Source organism: Carlito syrichta, unplaced genomic scaffold, assembly GCF_000164805.1.
Source record: "Carlito syrichta isolate Samal-C Ts95f unplaced genomic scaffold, Tarsius_syrichta-2.0.1 Scaffold303669, whole genome shotgun sequence".
In the NCBI taxonomy this organism is placed as follows: Eukaryota; Metazoa; Chordata; class Mammalia; order Primates; family Tarsiidae; genus Carlito; species Carlito syrichta.
Window position 1 is genome coordinate 1,331,373 of NW_007247765.1, and position 22,724 is coordinate 1,354,096.

Below are 22,724 nucleotides of genomic sequence, written 5' to 3' on the forward strand. Positions count from 1 at the left end.
AAAAAAAAAAAAAAAAAAAAAAAACCCGAAGAGGAAGAAAACTGACCCTTGAATGGATAGAAGTAATTCAGAAAATATGAATAACAGGCACCCTCCTTGGGTCCCCTCCCACTGTGGGAGTTTTTCTGTCCTCTCAATAAATCCTGCTTTCTCACTTTCAAAAAAAGAAAATATGAATGGCATAAAAAAGCAGCACTTTTTTTTTTTTGCTTCCTGTCAGAAATACCTACTGAATGAGAAAAAATTATCAAATTTCTTTTTTTTGGTGACTTTCTAAAGTAATCCATGATAAAGACTAGGTCTGACATATTGCTTTTATTATATAGTAAATTCATTTCATTTAATACTCTCAAAATAAATTCATTCAGTTATTCAACAAATGTTTACTGAGTATCAAAGGTACACAAACACAAATTTCTGTTCTTGTGGAGAACAGAACCTAGGGAAGGGGACACAGGGAATAAACAAATATTTTAAAAATATGTCAGGTGTTGGTAGTTAGGAAGAAGAAAAATAAAGCAGGAAAGAGGAAAGATATAAGGTGCCATGCAGGACAATATACAGTGTTGAACAGGGTGATCTTTGAAAGCCTCCTGAGAGGGTCGCATTCGGGTAATGAACGGAAGGAGATTGAACAGTCACATCGTGACCTGGAGAAGAACCTTCTGGGCAGAGAGAATAGCAAGCACACAGACCCAGTCAGTACCTTCTTTAAAGTAAATTTTTATTATGTAAAGCTTCAAACATGCACATAATAAAGTACATCGTAACCCAAGGCACCTACAAGCCAACCTCAATAATGATAGACTTGTGGACTCAAGATTATTTTGAAGCAAATCACAGACACTATATAATTTCACCTATATTTTACTGCATACACCTCTTAAAGAAACAAATCCTTTAAAAATAACAAAACAATTATCACACCTAAAAAGTAATTCCTTAATAATATCAAATATCCAATGTTTACATCTCCTCAATCATCTTATATACTGTTTCTCTATTGTGGAGTTTGAGTTGAGATTCAAATAAAGTCCAAACATTGCTATTGGCTGATATACCTATAAAACATTCTCTTCAGCTCCTTTCTTTGAGATTATTTTGCTGAGAAAACTGGATTGAAGAAATCTCAGAGTGAGGATTTTGTTGAGTATGTTGCCATGGTCCAAGTGTATTAAATAATGTTATAAAGATTACTAATAAAAGGACTTAAGTGTCAGATGCATTTCAGTTAGTACCTTCTCATCAGGCTTTGTCTTTTGAGGGGTTGGAGTGGGGAAGAAAACTCCTTCACTGGGACTTTTTCTCTTTGCCAGACCTGAGTAAAACCCTTGAACTGCAGTCGAATCTGGAAGTTGACTATTTTACCTTCCCAGTCCATGGTAGAAGTAAGAGAAAAGGTGATTTCAAATGCTTTTGAGTTTTAATCCCAGTGTCCACAGTAACAAAACCTATACTGTATCTAAAGATTAATTTAAACATATTGTACTCTATGAACAAAGTATATAAAAGAAATCTCAAAATATTTGAAACTAAGCCACACTCATGGCTGGGACAATTTAATATTTTAAATATTCAAGGAACTTAAATAAAAATCTCAGCAAGTTAATTTTTTTCTTTTTTTTTTTTTTTTGAGTTGGAGTCTCACTCTGTCACCCAGACTGGAGTTCAGTGGCCGCTCCCGGCCACCGCAGCCTCGACCTGCTGGGCTCTGGTGATCCTTCTGCCTCATTCTTCCAAGTAGCTGGAACTACAGGTGCGTGCTATCACGCCCTGTTAATTTTTGATTTGTTGTGGAGATGAGGTCTTGCCAACTTGCCCAGGTGGGTCTCGAACCCATGGGCTCAGGCAATCCACTCACCTCAGCCTCCCAAAGCGCGGGATTACAGGCTGAGCCACCGAGCCCGCTAGGTTAATTGTTTTCATGTGCATCTCCATCAGCTGATCTCCAAATTTCTATAGGTGAATAAATGTCTATAAATAGCTAAGTGGATTTGGAAAGTAAGGAGTCATAAGGGAACAACACTCTTATCTCATTAACATACTATTTGAAGTAACAGAAATGAAAACAATCATACAAACTTGCTAATTGAGCTGTGGAAAACAAAGATATTATTTAATAAATAGTGTTGGAAGACTTGGATACAATATTAAGTATAGGATAGGTAGAAATTAGTGGAATATAGAATAAGTAGAAAAACTAAGTTAGATAATCAAGTAGATTAACATATTAACTATGAAAGGTAAAACTGTAAAGCTAAAAGAATAAAATATAGGAGGTTTCTTTGTGATTTGGGATGTAGAAATATTTTAAAATAAATCTACCAGGTAGAGTGACCTTGCGTCATAAATAAATAAATGAATAAGTAAATAAATCCTTCAAGCATGAACTATAGAGGGAAAAACTTGTATTTTATTACACCAAAATGAGTTGTTACCATGCCGGGCATGGTGGGTCATGCGTGTAATCCCAACACTTTGGGAGGCCAGAGCCAAAGGATTACTTGAGCCCAGGAGTTTGAGACCAGTTGGGGCAACATAGTGAGACCTTATCTCTACAAAAAATAAGAAAATTAGCCAGGTGTGGCAGCACGTGCCTGTAGTTCCAGCTACTTGGGAACCTGAGGTGGAGGATTGCCTGCACCCAGAAGGTCGAGACTGTGGTGAGTTATGACTATGCCACTGTACTTCAGCTTGGATGACAGAGTGAGGCTCTGACTCTAAATAAATAAATAAATGAATAAATAAATAAATAGTTGTTACTTGGCCATTTCCAGATGCCACAGAGTCTGAGAAGGTGGCATTTCAGCTTTGTGGTCAGTGCCTAACAAAGGACAATAAAGGACACCACCGACAAAACTTAGTGATTTAGTTTCTCTTGGAGACAATGGAAAAAAAAAAAGGAGATAAGTGACAGTGTGAGAAGGTCTATAGAATATTTAGCACCAACAGATAATTAATATTTAGAATAGCAAAATAAATTCATGTAAATAGGCAAGGAAAAAACACAACAGAAAAATGGCAAGGATTATGATTAAGACGTATCCTAATGTGCAGAGATTAGATGTTTAACTTCATTGTAATCAACAAAATATAAATTAAAATGCAGAGATACTGCTGACTGAAGTGCCCACAATTAGAAAGTTGAATGTCAAATGCTGGGGAGGTGGGCAACCTCAGGCACTGCGGGAGGGGACGTGGACCGAGATGGTCAAGTAAATGGTGGACTGGAATGATCACACAAATGGTCACTAAATACAAAGCAGTATCAGTGGACTTGAGTAATTCTCTGCAGATCCTAAACACAGAAGTTCTCATGAGAGTGTGCCAGGAGGAATTTGTGAGAGTGTTTGTCACACCATTATTTGTGGTGGCAAAGAGCCAGGGAATAATTAGGTTAAACGTAGACTACACAGTAGTCATAAGGAATGAACAAAGTAGATATTTAGTTACATGACAAGATCTCTGAAACATAAATTTTGTGGTCTACTACCATTTATGTAAATCAAACACACACAAGCCGTAAAGTCTATTTTTAAAAGACATTCTCATACACACATATATTAATAAAATATTAAGGGTGGGTTGAAGGTACAAATATTAGATACTTTTGGTTGGGAGCCTATGGAGGGGGAGAGAAATTGAATTGCATGGGGTGAAGGGAATAAAAAAGAAGAAGAAGAAGAAACAGGTGAAGATAATGTGCCATGAATTGATGGCATCCATTCTGCTCATTTGACATCCCTGCAACAAACAGGCTTACAAACCCACCAGCTTCTCTGGAGAAATAGGGAGAACTGAGACTTGCTGTGGTGGGAGCCAGGAGATAGGCGGGTACATACCTCCTTCACCATCTTTCACCAGTTAATGAAAGATACTTTTAGCACTCTCTGGTCTCTGTAAGCATTTCTATTAAAACCTCTGTTTTACTGAGGAGTGAGAACTTTGTTGTAGACGGAGGTCTCAGGAACAGAAGTCCTTGTAAGCATGGATCAGTTTTGTGAGCCTAGCATGGGGAGCTAGTTTACCCTAAGAGCGACAGCTGTGCCATTGAGTAGCCTGGACTGAAAATCCCAAGGACAAAGCAGATCAGATTTTACAGACACTGAAGTCAATATTCTCTCTAGGCAGGATTCTCCCACAAGATTCAGACAGATTAAGAGAAATAACTCTAAATGAAGTACATAAACTTTTATAAGAGTGTAATATCCTCTCCCATGATCAATAATGCAGTTAAGAGGCCTATGAAGAATACATCTTTTTTCTCCTTTGACTGTTCTACTGTCTTTCAGCCCCTGATTAAAAGTTTCCAATTTACCCCAATAAATTCCAACTGCTGTAGACATTTGTCAGAAAGTAGCAGCTTTTCTAATCATGACCTTGCTTGATTAAAATGCTAAGAATGTCCCAGTTGAGAATAGCGAATAACTTGAGGCCATTTTAAAAAACAAAGACCCTCTGGAATGAAGTAATAGAAATCAACTCAACTGCTTAACTTTTAAAAAGATATTCTTTGGAAAGAAAAGGGTTTGTCTGTAACCTATGGATGAAATACATTTAATGACTACACTCATAACTGACATGTAATAGGTAGAATCAAGAAAACTGCATAAAATTTCCTATTCAAGACAAAGGGAAAGTCCAAGGAGCCCTCCATACATTGGTCCCCTGCATGGAGCATGGATTACATCCCACAGGGCAGTCCTAGCAACAACAGTGAAGCGGATGGACTTCATTTTACTGAACTGTGTCTTTGTTAACTGAGGCTGAGAGCCAAGGAACAATTTTGTTCATAAAATTCTCTATGCTATACTCGATGATGTAGGAAAAAACCAACCCACAATGCACCTGTATTTGGCTCTGTGTAGATATAGTCACCTCATGGACTTCTGCCATGTTAGGTGAACCAGTTTTTGGATTTGAACCCACTTTGCTTCCACCTAGGAGAGCCCAGACATCAATGTGCCCTGGGGATCAACATGCTTTGTGATAAGCACTCACCATTATGACAGTCCTGGTGTGTGCCAGTCACTTCACATAGACAACTGAAATACCGAATTAGAAAGTCTACTCTTGTGCTACTCAGATCGCTTGCAATGCTTCTTCCTTTACTTATTTATTTTAGTCGAGGTCTCACTCTTGTCACCCAGGCTGGAGTGCAGTGGCACGCCTGTGGCTCACTGTGGCCATCACTTCCTGGGCGCAGGCAGTTCTTCCGCCTCAGTCTCCCAAGTAACTGGGACTACAGGCATGCACCGCCATGCCCTGCTAATTTTTTTTACTTTTTTGTAGAGATGAGATCTTGCTATGTTGCTTAGGCTGGTCTCGGTCTCCGGGGATTATGCAATTCTCTCACCTTGGCCTCCCAGAATGCAGGATTAGAGGGGTGACTTACTACACCTGGTCCAAACTTCTAATATAAGGCAGTTGATTGGCAGTGGTGGTGTGAAATGATATAAAATGCAGACACAGACATGGATTTCAGGACTTTACTACCTTTCCCCCAAATGAACCAGGCCTTATTTGAGGGGCGCTACCACCTAACTTGGAGCAGGAAAAGCAAGAGAGGTCTGGAACATCCTTAGTTGAATGGGAATGATGATACATTCAGAAATTTCTGGGGTAGCATTAAGAGAGGAAGAGGGACCAGCCTCCTAAAAATGAACGCATGGTGGGAAACAACAGCCAACTATTGACACAAAGTAAAAAAGGTTGAGTTTATACAGGAGCCTTGTTTTCATGAGTGGAATTTGTTACACTAATAATTCAAAAAACAGGTGACACAGAGTATACTATTAGACTATGGAAGGCCAGTTGCATGAAACATATGCATTTTCCATTAGAGAAAATACAACATACCGAGTTAGTGATATTTTGAGCATTACATTAAAATCACCAATGGGAATAAGGTTTTTTTAAAAAAAATATTTACTTAATAATAAATAATCTCATGTGAGGCCAGGCCCAGTGGCTCATACCTATAATCCCAGCACTTTGGGAGGCCGAGGTGAGAGGATTGTTTGAGCCCATGGGTTCGAGACAAACCTGAGCAACTTGGTGAGACCTCATCTCTACAATAAATCAAAAAATTAGCTGGGCATGGTGGCGCATGCCTGTAGTTGCAGCTATTTGGAAGATTGAGGTGGAAGGATCACCTGAGCCCAGCAGGTCAAGGCTGCGGTGGCCGTGAGCATGCCACTGCATACCAGCCTGGATGACAGAGTGAGACTATGACTCAAAATAAATAAATAAAATAATAATAATCTCAGGTGACCCGTTGTGGAGTTTGCCCCTCCCCAACTTTTCTACTGGAAGTTTGCGTGAAGTCATAGGCAGCGACTCTGATTTCTTGATATTAGTGCCACCTTCTCATGTTGGCTGTTAATGTGAAAGTTCGTAGCTTTCTTTACTGATGCATCCTTGATAAGACTGCTTCTGAGTTGACAAGTTCATGGAAACAACTACCCTGCTCAGCAGAGAGACAAGGGCTGAGCGCTTGTGGTCATGTCTGTCCTATCTGGTTATTATCCTGAAGTTCAGCTCTTCTCCATCTTTTCCCCAAGAACCTTGCCAGTAGTGAAAAGGCGTGTGTGTGTGTGTGTGTGTGTGTGTGTGTGTGTGTGTGTAGAAAGCACAGACAAATCATGGTGCACATGGTGCCACTCATATTCATTTTAAAATTGAGAATTTCAGATTAAGAGGTAGATGCCTGTAGTGGTTCATGCCTGTAACCCCAACACTTTGGGAGACTGACGCAGGTGAATTGCTTGAGCTCAGGAGTTTGAGACCAGCCTGGGTAACATGATTAAACCTCATGTCTACAAAGAATAAAAAAAAGTTAGCTGGGCATGGTGGGGTGTGCCTGTAGTCCCAGCTACTTGGGAGGCTAAGGAGAAAGGATCTTGTGAGCTCAGAAGTTTCAGGCTGCTGTTAGCTGTGGTCATTGAGGTTATTTTACTGTACTCCAGCCTAGGTGACAGAGGGAGACCCCAACTCAAATAATATAATAATAATAATTATAATAATTTTTCTAACTTTGCAATTAGTTTTTTTTACATTTTTGTGTGTCCATCCCATGATACCCAGCACTCTTACTCGCTCTTATTATTATTATTATTATTATCCTGCCATTGGGCTAACGGACTACTGCTACTTCCATTTTTATCCACTAGACACATTTGATGTGACTCTTCCAGTTTTTCTTATTCTTTTGAGATCTCTAATATTTAGTGCTGAATTTAGGTAGAGTATTTGGTTGGGTTAGGAGGGTTGGAGTACTCATAGATTGCCTTTAATATTATTAATTAATTCAGGAGTCATCCTCAATAATCTGGAAAGAAATAGTACACACCATAGTGGACATTTGAAGGACTGGCATAGACTGTTGTGCAAAACAGATGGAGACTGGGTCAGCTAATGGGTGGCAACATCACACACCCGGTACACTTTTGCCTGTAGGGTATGAGTTGCTGCCTTTGAGGCAACACCAGGAGTCTGAAAGACTAACCCGCAGGACTGAAGAGGGTGATGGAGATAGAGGGGTGTGTGCAGGTCAGATGTGTGTGTGTATGTGTGGGGTTTCCCTGATGCTTCACTCTGCTGCCTCTGGTCATGGAAGAAAGTGGGGGGAGGCTTTGAGAACCCCTTTTCTCACAGAAGAGGGAGTAAGAGTGCTGGGTATCATGGGATGGACACACAAAAATGTAAAAAAAACTGATTGCAAAGTTAGAACATTTTTTCTAATTCTAATTAGACTAGAATCTTGGTGTGTACAGAATTGGTCAAGTTTTGAAAAGTGAGAAGTTTTGTTCTTGAAATTCTATGGTTTTTTTTTTCCTCCGCTAATCCCACTGTCAATTAACTTCTAGAACAGGATCTCCAACTCCCAGGCCATGGAGTGGTGCTACCTGTCCCTGACCTGTTAGGAACCAGCTGCATAGCAGGAGAGGAGAGGCGGCGGAGGGAGTGAAGCTTCATCTTCTGTATTTATAGTCACTCCCCATTGCTTGCATTACCGCCTGAGCCTTACATTCTGTCAGATCAGCAGCAGCATTCGATTCTCAAAGGAGCACAACCCCTATTGTGAACTGTGACTGTGAGGGATTTAGGTTGCCCACTCCTTACGAGAACCTAATGCCTGATGATCTGAGGTGGAGCTGAACTGGTGAGGCTAGCACTGGGGAGTGCCTGAAAATACAGATTAACATGAGCAGTGAGGTTTGACTGCACATCCATGTCCCCTCCCCACTGCCCGCCATCTGTGAGAAAATTGTCTTCCATGAAACTGGTTCCTGGTGCTAAAAAGGTTGGGGACCACTGTTCTAGAAGACAGTGGAATGGCAAAATATTTCCATGAAATGAGATAGGGAAGTACTATCAGTACAAGTGGCAGTATGGCTAAATAATATCCTAAAAACCGCCATTAGCAGGGGTCTCGTTTTGTTGCCTAGACTGGCCTCTAACTCCTATCCTCACGGAGTCCTCCTACCTGAACCTCCCAAGATGTTGGGATTACAGGTGTGAGCCACCATAACCATAATCTACATTTTAATCTGCAGTTAAACTTGGAGAAGCATGGCTACAGGTAAGTGGGCCATTTGTGACACCTGAACTTTTTTTTTTTTTGAGTTAGTGTCTCACTCTGTTGCCCAGACTGTAGTGCAGTGGCATGCTCCCGGCCACCACACCCTCGACTTGTTGGGCTCCAGCAATCCTTCCACCTCAGCCTTCCAAGTAGCCAGAACTACAGGTGCGCACTACCATGCTCGGCTAATTTTTTGATTTATTGTAGAGATGAGTTTTCGCCAAGTTGCCCAGGCAGGTCTCGAACCTGAGGGCTCAGGCAATCCACTCACCTCAGTCTCCCAAAGAGCAGGATTACAGGCTGAGCCACCGAGCCCAGCTAACACCTGAACTTCTTATGTTCTCCTATAAACCATGGATTCTGTGCCTTGGTTGCACATTGGAATCACCTGTCTCATTCTAGCACCTAAGTACATAAATGCATTAAATTTTATTTTTATGCTTAATAATTACTTATCAGAATTACAGTCCAATTGAATTATTTTGATCAATTGTACTGTATTAGTAACAAATATCCCTATGAAGATTTATTTGATAGTTAGAAACATAATCATAAAATTTTTAAAATGTTTTAATCTATATGCAAAATGTGGTTACAAAGAAATGTAATGTGTGATCAAGAAACTAAATGCATTTGTGAATAAATTATTTTACATTAGTAAAAAATTATGTGAGGAGGTAGATTGGAAATATGAGAGCAAGGAGAAAATGAATGCAAAATTTCGGACTATCAAAGATGGACATGTTCATGGACTTTTTGAAAATGGATGGTGGTAGCTATAAAATCCTGAGAGTTTTTATAGTCCATTGGATACATTTAGAAGACTGACATAACTTTTATTTTAAGATACCAAAATGTCAATACTTGCCATATACGAAGGATTATATTATTTCCAGCTAATTAAATTTATGCCTGAAAATATTAGATAACGATGTCTTGATTTTTGTGTGTCAATATTTACAATATATCAAAGATTATATTACTTGCAACAATTTAAATTCATGATGAAAAACGCTAAATGTCAATATGTGGAGTATACATCATTTTTCAGAATTCTACAGATGTCAAATAGTGTGGAGACTACTGCATACATGGCAGGCCCTGAGAATCTTGTAGCCCCTCAGAGTCCTGAGTCCTCAGCTTCCTTAGGGGCCACTTGCCAGCAATTCACAAAATTTAATTTTTATTTCTTCAAATTGTTTTTTAACTAAAGTGATATAGGCACAAATAATTACTAGAAAGCTCATATTCAAAAGACTTTTCCAGCCAGGTGTGGTAACTCACCCCTGTAAATCCCAGTACTTTGGGAGGCCAAGGTGGGAGGATCACTTGAAGCCAGGAGTTTGAGAACAGTCTGGACAACACACAGAGACCCCATTTGTACACACACACACACACACACACACACACACACACACACACACACATTAGCTGGGTGTGGTGGTACACACCTGTAGTCCCAGCTACTTGGAAGGCTGAGGTGAGATCCCTTGAGCCTAGGAGATCAAGACTGCAGTGAGCCATAATTGTGCCACTAGTCTGAGTAACAGAGTGAGCGCCTATCTCAAAATTACAAACAAAAACAAACAAACAAAAAACCCCTTTTCTTCCCTTCTCTTTCCATTCTTAGTCTCACTCATAGAGGTAAACATGGCAAAGTAACCCATGGCCCCTCTGCCTCCTTAAATCCTCCTTAAACCTCTACTTTCAACTCTTAGCTAATTCTCCTAAGTACCTTTGTCTACTTACAAAAGTTATTCCTGCCTTTCCTTCTTGATTTATTTAGCCTACTTAGGTTTTATTTGTAACATTCTGTTGTGTCATTGAGGCACTGTCTCTTTTATAAGGCATGCTCTTTCTCTTCCTGTGTTCAACTAATATGATCACAAGTCAAATTCTGGTTAAATTCTGTTTCTTACTACATTATCATGACTATATAAACATGCTCGCTAATGATTCTAGGATGCTCAGTTGAACATGACTTTCACCAGGAAGCTGAAGGGCACTCCGGCCCTGCCTTCTGGTATCCAGTGTTGCTCTTGAGAAGCGATGCTACTTGGGTTTCCATTCTTTTGCACATGGGCTTTTCTTTGCTCTTTGCAGGCTTTCTTATGTATTTCATGTGCTGAGTCTCTAATTTTATTATCTTTTAAAAGTTATGTTTGTCTTTCTGCCAGCTTCTTTGGGAATTTCTTCAAATTGTCTTTTTACTCTTCTACTATATTCTTTTTTTTTTTTAGTCGGAGTCTCACTCTGTCGCCCAGACTGGAGAGCAGTGGCTGCTCCCGGCCACCGCAGCCTCGACCTGCTGGGCTCCGGCGATCCTTCCACCTCAGTCTTCCAAGTAGCTGGAACTACAGGCCCGCGCTAACACGCCCGGCTAATTTTTGATTTGTTGTGGAGATAAGGTGTCGTCAGGTTGCCCAGGCGGGTCTCGAACCCGCGGGCTCAGGCAATTCACTCACCTCAGCCTCCCAAAGGTGCGGGATTACAGGCTGAGCCACCGAGCCCGGCTACTATATTCTTAAGAATGACTGTCATATTCCCACTCACAAGGACTCTGGCTTACTCTCAGATTGGTGAAACTCGTTCCTAGGCCACAGAGTAGCTTCTTAGCTCGTCGTGTCATAGTGTGTGGTTGGGAGGTGGACCTGCAATCAGATCACCTGCATTCCGATCTCGGCTCTGCCATTTCCTGGCTGTGTACACTTGGACAGAGTACTAAATTTCCTCATCGGTAAAAAAGAGGTAAGACCTTCATCACAGGACTGTTGTTATTAATCAATGAGTTCTTGCACCTAAAGCACTTAGAATGCTGCTTGACCCACAGCAAGAGCCCCACAAGCATTTGCTACTCTCATGATCTCTCTGAGGTTATTAATTATGGGATTTAAAAATTCACTTCTGGTTTGTCTCTCCTTCCTCTGAATCCTTTTTGTTTAATTTGGTGCCTATCTTGATATCAGAAGACTTTGTTGGATGTCTGGTGATCCTTGGCTGTCTGTTCATAATTAAGAGTGAGTCACCAAATGTCAGTTGAAAGTTATCTATGTGTGCATCAAACTGCTCACCATGCAGCATTCTCTGTAGGACAGGCATTTCATGAATCTGCCTTTTTTTTGGCAAGGTGCCAAAATCAGTATGGGGCTGTCTTTCATCTGGAGCTGTTCAGTTTCTCCAGAGAAGAAATCTGATAGCAATAAACCTTGGAGTCCAACAGTTCGGTGTGTATATTTTCATTAATCCTCGTTTGTCTTCTACTTTGTTATAATTGTGCATCATTCTGTCTGGGCTCTCTCTGGTTAGGCTTCCTCAAAGAACAGATCTTTCATTTTTAAATTTTTTTGTGGAAAATTACTGAAGCAGCACCTACTCGTTCTTTTTGACTGAGAAGGAGGGCCTGGGACTTACAGTTCCTCTCTATTTAGACAGTCAATAGATTCATCCACTGAAATGTGTTCAGTTACACCCAACACTGGGAATGGTCAAGCCTGAGCCTCTTACAGGAGGGACTAGATTGGCTTACTTCCTGTTATTTTCCTGTCTCGTGTATATAAGCACTTGGAGTTCAAATTTTCTCAGCTCTTTTGCCAGTTAGTTATTATTGCTCGAAGGATCCTTGAACATTTCACTAATATCTTTCCTTGGCAGCTATCTTGCCCTCCAGTCTCTCTGCCTTTGGGGGCTATCGTTTTCCTCCCCTTAGCAATCATTTCAGTGGGGTTTAAGGAGGCAGAGGGGCCATGGGTTACTTTGCCATGTTTAACTCAAGCGCAAATGACTTTCCAAATGGGAGGTTTTATCACCTTTCTCTGGTAATAGGCAAACAGAAAAAGCAAAGGAATTCTTTATTTTCAGTAACTCTGGATCCCCAGGAATAAGTCCATTCCAATTGCTAGGAGCTGATATTCTGCCCCTCTGCTCACTGCTTTTGGGGTGAGACAGGGTTTACTGCAGTTCATCAAATTGTGTTGTCATCCATGCTCCAGAACTTTGCCTTACTGAGTCAGTGGAGAATACTTTAACACAGTGATACCACTTGTTTCTTTGTTCTTTGTCAAATTTCAGTTTTCAGTGAGTCAGCTTGTCTCTCTCACATTTCTTTTTGTGACTGATGGTGGAAGGAGCCATACCCTATGATAGGCAGGATGGTATGTCCCTATTAAGATCCCCAATGCTCAAGCCTCCGTGATCACTTGATCTGAACCAAGAGCTGACAGGTGATAGTTAACCAACTGCTTCACCACCTTCAGAAAGGAAACATCTTAATGAAAGTGCACATATTGAACTCTGGGATTCCAAACCTCAGCCTTCAAAAGGATACTTATGCATACCCTATATGAATTCAGTCATACCAAAATTTTAGATGCTACCCTTCTGGATAATAATTTTAAATACCAGTCTGGACTTTCTGAATTGTAGCTGACCATAATCAAACTCAAAATGTTCTCTTAGAATTCATGGAATAACTCAACAATCAAGTTTCAAGAAAGCAACTGGTTCTCACAAGCAGCTGTGACCAGGGATGTTAATGCCAGCAGGATATAACCCATGTCACCATTATCATTTCTAGTTTGCTCCACAGAGTATTGAATGTAACCCCTCAATAGTTCGTGAAGTTTCTATATTATGTCTTCTGCCACCACAGAAGGCTGACCTAATTTTTTCAATTTCAGTCCAAAAATATCCCTGGGAAGGGCTTTACTTGACCCAGCTTGAAAGAGGTATCCACTCCTGGGCTAATCAACAGAGGCCAGAGGGTAGGATCAGGTAAGAATATGTCAGCTCCCAAGGGAGATATGTGGTCATGATGGTGGCGTGTCCTTGATAAAAGCATTGGAGCATTTTATACTCTTAGTTGGAAATATAGGTAATACTATGTTCCTTATATAGAGCAACTAAAAATGTAGCCACGTTAGAGGCGAAGGAAGACATATATTCAGCATCATTTCAAATACTTCACTCTTTTCTATTCTGAAAATGCCAGCTTATAGCAACAAAGCTGACAGTTCACTTTAAGAACAGAAATCTAAGAGTACTTACTGACTTCAATACAATCAATAGAAAAACCCTCTTGTAATATCGATGACCAGAATTATAGTGAAAGAGTCAAGGATGCTGTAATAAAATATACTCTTAACATAATAGACTTCAGTAAATATTTTGGATGTTGGTGATAGTGAAATGTTCAACCTGGAATTAGAATCACTTTGAAACACAATAGATAACCATGAAGTAACTCACTACAGTGATTTTTGACAATCTGATTGGTGTATATATGCATGATTTAATAAATTCACATAAATTGAGAGGTAAAATTGGCATTTTGCCTCAGCACATATAGTTTTTCAGAGCTAGTTGTTGATACCTTTCAAAAGAACTGACATAAACTTGAACTTGCATCCCTTCTGTTGGTTTGCTGTCACTCAGTAACTTTTACATTCTTTTAAGACAACTCTTATATGTCTTCCTTCGCCTCTAACGTGGCTACATTTTTACTTAAACATATAAGTACAGTTTGCACTTGAACTTGTTTTAATTAAAAATCTCAAGGCTGAATTATACTTCCCTGTGATCTGAATTTGAAGAGATTGAATTATTTACTTTGGGTATTTGTGCAGATATAATAGACCTGATTTATTGCTGGTGATGATATTCAACACATAGAACACTGAATATTCAAAATTTAAAACACATCTTATTGATTGTTAAAAGTCTTCTACAAATTAATGCCTGATTTTGAAGGCAGGAAAACATACTTTGGGTTGATAAATGCAAGTTTTTAATAACATTAATAGAGAATAGTCAGAAATATCCCCTCCTGTTACAATTTTTGTTGCTTCAAAATTTCAGAAACTCTCTGACTCCAAATATACAGTGCCTGATAATTTCAGATATTTTCACTTATATGCAAGGTGTAATAGCAGTTGCAAATTTAGGTACATTATTTTAAAATACCTCTTTTGAGATATTCTCTTTAGTGTGATGCATTAAGAAAGTACACATAAGTATGTAGATTGGATTGTAAACTTGCCTAATATAAATGTAGATGATAGAGTCATTAGGGTCTTATTCATTTTAACGCACATTAAAATCACTGAAACTTAAAAGATTCAGGGATGAGACAGAAGGCAAGTGTGAGAATAGAAATATGATGTACCTTCTCCTGATTCTGCTGAAGTTTTAACTTTATAGCTTCGCGGTGCTCAGGGAACAGAAGGAGAGATTAAGAGAGATGCTATGAGCCAGGAGTCATATGTTTTGCCTTCATAAGTGGGATGTGAGCTGTGCTAAAGTGATAGACGTCAAATGAAGCCACGATACACCAGATTGTAGAGGGAGCCTTCCAAAGGAAGTGGCTGGTCAGGACAGTCTATACTTAATTATTATAACTGTTTCCCAGAGTCCCTATGATCATCCAGTTGGAAAGGCGTGGAAGAAACTAGTTCAAATGAGGCTAACTGTAGATTAATTAGCTGAGGCTTAGTAAACACATGAAGAAGTATCCCTGCCCTGTATTTTGTGTATAGGATGCTCTTGACCATTTAGTAGAGAGATGGTGGTTTCCAGAATTGGATTTGAGGAGTGGGTATTATCAGATATTTGATAATACCAAATAGTTGTAGATGTGAGGCTGCCTCCAGGTATGTCCCGTGTCCCAACTTAGTGTCTGACTGAGAGGCTGACTGGAGTTATGGGAGATGTGGAGAAGACAGTGAGCTTTGGCTACATGTTGGTATTTGTCATGGCTTTGGAGGAGCCAAGCAATATCTTTTTAGGGTTAAGTGTCCAATATCAGATAAATAGATGGAGTGAATATCGGGAGGGATAAGTATTCCCATAAAGATGTTTTCCCTCAATACTGACCCTGTCCTACCACATTCAGGGGATGACATTTTTAGATGTTAAAAGATAACACACGTGATTTGTAAATCATGATGTCAACATTGTTAACCTTTTCTCTGACAACTCAAAGTTACCAAAGGCAGGTTGGGGTCCCTGCTGGAGGGCTGGAGGAGCCTGACCAGCCCCACATTCTTAAGGAGGTGAAGGCCCACCAGTCCACAGACTCAAGGCTCACAACAGCAACGTGCTGTGGCGATCGCCCCCTCGCCTAGGAGAGAAAAAGTACTCTGAAGCCTTCCCTCGATGGTGTTTTCCTGGCTGTCTCACACCTCCAGTAGCTCCGGATCTCCATCTGCGGAGTGCTGATGCTTCCCCAGGACCCCACCAGAGGGTAGCCGAGTCTGTTGTTCCACCACCAAGGACTCTGGGACAGTTAACAGCCTCTCAGCATCTTCTGGTTCCCTTTGTTTCTTTCGAGCCCTGTTGAACATGCCTCGGATGCTGCCTGTCCTTAGAAGGCTGTGGTCTATATGCCACCTTCTGCTAAATGAACAGGGGATTATTATTATTATTATCATCCTTATGATTATTATTTGGTTTTAATTTAATTTTATTATAGAGATGTGGGGAACAAGTCAGTATGAATTATACAAGTAGTCTGTGCAGGTGAAGTTTGGGCCTCCAACTGACCCTTACCTCCCCTGGTTTGGATCCAAGTACCCTTTGGGTGAACAGAAGATTATTAAGATTAAGAAGACGGATGTGACTGGCTGCTTCCCTCACCACTTCTGTCTCACCCTACTCCACCCAACTCAGAGAAAGAAAGAGAAGAAGGAAGGAAAAAAATAAAAAGAAAGAAAAGAAAGAGGAAGAGACTTGCATAGTTTACATATTAATCTGTACAAAACATTTTAATAATAAAAAGAAAAAAATAGTAAAATTTTCACCAATTTCACCATATATAAAATTAGAACTGTCTACAAATTTATTGCCAGACTCTGTAAAGAATAAATCTGTGAGAGTTTTACTCACGAGGCCAATGGAAATAGATTGGGAAAATCATCAGTGATTAATATAAGCTGGGATGCTAAGTAGACCTCAGGGCTGAAGGAAATTAGTAAAATCTTTCCTGTCTCACTCCTTGTCAGAACTCTAATTTGAGAACACAGGATCCATTTAAAACCTGGAATACTCTCTCCCTACTTGGGGCACCTTGTGCTGACATCTAGGGACTAATTACTGTGAAAAGGATAGCAATCATTAAGCCCCATAAAGTTGCCTGACGGGAGTGTGAAACAGCATAATCCCATAAATGTCCTGCTAAACCCATCCATTCTTTGCAACCCCAAACCCCAAAGCCACATCCTTCATGTCATTCCCCCACCTTTTTATAAAAATAAAAGCTTGTCTTCATCTCTGCCGTCCCCCACCCCACAAAATAGAAAAATTCTTACACATTTGCAATTGCTGATTCATTGTTGATGGGAAAGTAAAAACCATTCACAACTAGAGTGAGGGCCTAATGAGGATATTTGGCTATAAGACCATGAGGTTATTTCAAACAACGGGGTTATTATGAGGTCACCTGAGTGGCAGGAAGGGCGAGGAGGTTTCACACTCGGAGGAGCTGGGTTATTCACAAGAAACAGGAGCCAGGCTTGGGTCACAACTTAGGGAGCCCACAGAAGGAGGAAGGGCCTTGCAGGCCTCAGGGATATGCAGGGTGGGGCTTCCTGAGCCCTTGGCTCGTGGGTTCCCTGCCAGTTCCCCCTGATTCTATGACTCCTGCCTCACTGCTGCCCTCTACTGACAGCTTTACTTGATGGGCTATTTTTAAAGTTCTTAAAATTTAACTCCTTTATGGCTCTTCTGCTTCATGTCTTCTTTTGCTGTTTATTAATCTTCTGCTCCCGCTACTAATTGCAGCTCTTTTGGTTTCTCACTCGAAAATTCTGCCACATCATAGATAAATCACTGTGATTCCTGTTGGGTAGAACTTTTTTTTGGGGGGGGGGTGGGGGGATACCAAATGCTTTTGTTACTGTGAAATTCATGTAACATAAAATTCACCATTCAAACCATTTTAAAGAGTACAGAAAAGTGGCATTTAGTGCACTCCTGCTGTTGAGCAACCATTACCACTATTTAGTTCCAGTGCATTTTTTCATCTCCCCAAATGGAAACCCATTAAGCAGTGATGCCCCATTCTCCCCTTCCCCTCAGCCCCTCACAATCACGAACCTGCTTTCTTTCTATGGATTTGCTACACTGGAAATTTTAGATTAAAAAAAATAATGAAATATGTGGCGTTGTGGCTTCTTTCGCTTCTCAGAATGTTTTCAAGGTCCACCCATGTTGTAGCATGTATCAGTATATCGTTACATTTTTATGGCTGGATAGTATTCCATTATATGGATATGTCACATTTTGTTTATGTGTTTATCATTGTATACACATTAAGACTATCTCCATGTTTTGATTCTTGTGATTAATGCTGCTGTGGACATTCATGTACAAGTTTTTGTTTGAGCACCCGTTTTCAGTTCTTTGAGGTGTACACCTAGGGGTAGAATTGTAGGGTCATAGGGTAGTTCTATGTTTAGCTGATTGAGCAATTTCCAAACTGTTTTTCAAAGAAATGACACCCATCATTCTTCATTCCCACCAGCAGTGTATGAGGGTTCTAATTTCTCCACATCCTTGCTAACACCTGTTATTTTCCATTGCGTTAAAAAAAAAAAAAATAGCCATCCTAGTGAAGTGGTATCACCAAGTTCTTTTTGTTAAGGTTATTTATCTTTTCAAAATGGACATTTACTAATTGTACGCATTGATGGGGTATATAGTGTGTTTTGATACCTACAATGTATAGTGATCAGATCAGGTTAGTCAACACACCAATCATGTCAAACATTCATCATTTGTGTTGGAACCACTCAATGTCCTCGTTCTAGCTACTTGAAACTATGTATTATTTTAATTACAGTCATCCTATGTGATGAACACCACAGTTTATAGTGCACCAGAACTCATTTCTCCTATCTGGATGTAATTTTGTATCCTTTAATAAAACTCTCCCTATTCCTTCCTTCCTTGTGCCCCTCTCTGTGTATCCCCTTTTCTACTTTTTATTTCTATGAGATCAACGTTTTAAAGCTTCTACATATGAGTAAGAACATGTGGTGGTTAACTTTCTGTTCCTGGCTTATTTCATTTAACATAATATGCTCCAGTTCTATGTATGTTGCCACAAGTGACAATATTTTGTTCTTTTTTATAGCTAAATAGTATTCCATGATATATTCTAATTTACATTCTCATCAACAGTGTAAAAGAGTTTGCTTTTTCTCCACATCCTTGCCAGCATTTATTTTTTGTCTTTTTGATGATAGCCTATCCTAACTGATGGTTTTGACTTAGATTTCCATGATAATTAGTGATGTTGAATATTTTTTCATATATTTGTTGGCCATTTGTGTGTTTTCTTTTGAGAAATATATTCAGATCATTTGTCCATTTTTTTTGGTTTGTTTTTTGAGAGGCAGCGTCTCTCACTCTGTCACCCAGGTTGGAGTGCAGTGGCGTGACCATGGCTCACCACATCCTCAAACTCCTAGGCTCAGGCAATCCTCCTACCTTAGCCTCCCAAGTAGCTAGTACTATAGGCATGTGCCACCACACCTGGCTAATTATTTTTTTAAAGTTTTTTTTGTAGAGATGAGTTCTTGCTATGTTGTCCAGGCTAGTCTTGAACTCCTGGCCTCAAGCAATCCTCCTGTGTCTGCTTCCCAAAGTGCTGGGATTACAGACGTGAGCCACTGTGCACAGCCATTTGTCCATTTTTAAAATTTGAATTATTTGTGTTTTTATTTTTTGGTGTTGAGTTGTTTTAGTACCTGGCATACTCTGAATATTTGTTCCCTGTCAGATGAGTAGTTTGCAAATATTTTCTCCCATTCTGCAGGTTGTCTTTTCACTCAGTTGATTGCTTCCTCTGCTGGGCAGAAGATTTTTAGTTTGAAATAATGTAATTTGTTTATTTTTGCATTTGAGGTCTTATTCATAAAATCTCAGACCAATATCCTGAAGTGTTTCCCCTGTTTTCTTCCAGGAGTTTTATAGTTTCAGGTCTTACATCTAGGTCTTTGATTCATTTTTGAGTTGATTTTTGTATAGGGTCCTTGATGTTCCTTTATTCCACATAGCTTCACTACCAGATGTAGATATCATGCTACTTTGAATACGTATCTTAAACTTGAGCAGCTCTCAACACCTCCACTGCTTCCACTGGGTTCAAGCCGTCATCACTCCTTGCTCCTCTGTGATTGTTTCTCCAGCAGCCACACCTGTCACTCTCCTGCTGAAAACATCCTAGGAGCTATCAGTCTCACTAAGGATACACCTTCCAATCCAAGCTCACGAAGGCCCAGACTGGGGGTTAGCCTTTTATGTGATGTCATCTCCTATCTCTCTCTGTCATGTCTTCCCATCCAGGCAAGAGTTCTCTGTATTCTACTTAGGCACAACAAGATTTTGCTGCATCCATGGTTCACTTCTGCTTTTCTCTTCTCTTGAGTCATGTGTCTCCTCCATCTCCTCCTATCAGGTTCTTCTCTGTTATTCAGGTTCCTACTCAAATATGATTTCTCAAGGAGGCCTACACGGATACTCTCCTAGCCTCATTCTCCTTTCTTGTTTTAATTTCTGACACTTATGTGGGGGCACCCCCTACAACTGGAATTTATGTATAAAAAACTGTAGCTATTCTCACATATTTAAACTTAGTCACCTTCAAAGTACTAGGTTGGATGCAATGCACCTATCAAGACTTTTTCCACTGCTCAAGACGGTTTTTGAACTTGTCAATTTCGATGACTTTTAGTGCTTCTGCTGTTATTTGCTCTTCCACATCAGCAAAATATTTCCCTTCGAGGACTTTTTTCATCTGAGAAAACAAAAAAATGTCACTCGGGGTGAGATTGAGTAAATAGGGATGGTGGGGGTCAGGGGTCATGCCATTTTTGGTCCAAAACTGCTAAACACTCAGCGTGGTGTGAGCAGGTGTGCTCGTAAATCACCCATTATGAAATGGGAAAACACGAAAGAGGCCAAATACAGCTTCTCACAGTAATGTTGGCTGGTCCACTGATGCTGATGGGTTCCTAGAACTCTTACCTAGTCGGGGGAGCCTGGACTACAAGGTGCCTTCCCTCCAAAAGATAATCCAGCTTTTTTGGCCCTCCCTCATATTACTATTTATTTATTTGCTTAAATAGTATTTTCTGTTTCCCCTACTAGAATGTAACTTACATGATACCATAGACTTTGCTGTATTTATCATGGCATTCCCAGTGATTATCATAGTGCCTGGCATACAGTAGGCATTCAATATGTATTTCTTGCATGAACACACGATAAATGAATGAATCTCATCTTTTTTAAGAGAAGCAGACACTAGGGATTTCTTTTTTCTTTTGTTTTTGAGTTGGATCTCACTCTGTCACCCAGACTGGAGTGCGGTGGCACGCTCCTGGCCACTGCAGCCTCGGCCTGCTGGGCTCCGGTGATCCTTCTGCCCCAGTCTTCCAAGTGACCGGAATTCCAGGTATGTGCTACCATGCCCGGCTAATTTTTTGATTTATTGTAGAGATGAGGTCTTTCCAAGTTGCCCAGGTGGGTCTCGAACCTGCGCACTCAGGCAATCCACTCACCTCAGTCTCCCAAAGTGCAGGATTATAGGCTGAGCCACCGAGCCCGGCTGACACTAGGAATTTCTAAAGGGGGGGAGGTGGGGAGGGAGTTGAGGGTTGAAAACTACCCATTGGGTACCATGCTACCTATTTGGGTGAGGGGTTCAATAGAAGCCCAGCCTTACCATTCCACAATGCACCCATGTAATTTGCCTGTACACACATGCACTGAAGTTAAAATTTTTAAAATATCCTATTTTTTTGGTGGTTCTCAGTAGAATTTATACAGCGAGGAAAGGCTGAGCTGGTTAAATTCATAAAAATTTATCAGTCCCAAATAATTTTTTTTGCCTAATTCATCTTCAGGAAAGAACTTCATTGCCTCATTGATTTGCTACTGTTTACTGAACGCATTTGAATTATTTGTTTCTCTATTTGTTTTATTGCACTTACCTAAACATCCATTGGTTCAGCTTCACAGACCAGGCTTCTAGTCGTTTCTGTAGGAAGGCACTTGTTTTCAAAGACCTTTTGCTTAGTCTTTAGCTTTTCCAGAGCAGAATATGACACACACATAATTCATATGAGGCTATATTTTTCCCCAATAGGTTTACTAGTTTTAATAAATATACAATTTTTTTTTTTAGTTGGAGTCTCACTCTGTCGCCCAGGCTGGAGTGCAGTGGCATGCTCAAGGCCACTGCAGCCTTGACCTGCTAGGCTCAGGCTATCTTTCTGTCTCAGCCTTCCAAGTAGCTGGAACTACAGGCATGCACCACCAAGCCCAGCTAATTTTTGATATATTGTAGAGATGAAGTCTCACCAATTTGCCCAGGCTGGTCTTGAACCCGGGGGCTCAGGTAATCCTCTCACCTCAGGCTCCCAAAGTGTTGGGATTACAGGTGTGAGCCACCATGCCTGGCCTAATAAATATATATCTTAAATGCAGTGAGTCTTAAGTGCACTTTTTATTTCCTTCTCTCTGACTTTTATCACCAAAGAGCAACTTTGCTTTTCTCATTGGCCTTTTCTTCCTCATGCCAGTGATTGCTGTGTTTTGCTTCTTCCTGGTCAGTGAACATCAAGTGGAAAATTCTATCTGTCACAACTGAATAAGCATTACGTTTTCAAATTTGATGAAAATATATCCCGACATAGTTATGACCAAATCAGCATTGGCCATTTATCATTATTTTTTTCTTGGTCAAATCTCCCATGCCAATGAACTAGATAAAAGAAATTTCAGGGCCCTTGCCTTGCTAGATTCTGGTGTGGCCATGTGTTCTTTGAGCTATGACTGTCGCCATGCTTACTGGCTTTGGTCTCCCTCCTCTACCTTGGGGAGGTGAATCTTCTCTCTCTCTCTCTTCTCTCTCTAATTTACTTTTAAACAAACTGTATTTTCTAATCTAAACTTCTGTGCAATTCTTTGCATCTTTCATGTGGCATCGAATCGCACCCCAGCCAGACACCCACATCCCCAGCGGAACTGACCTAACATTTGGAGGCCCCGCTGGGAGAGTGTGACTCTAACACTGAGATAACTTAAATTAGGAGGCTGAGGTGAGTGGATTGCCTGAGCCTGCGGGTTCAAGACCCGCCTG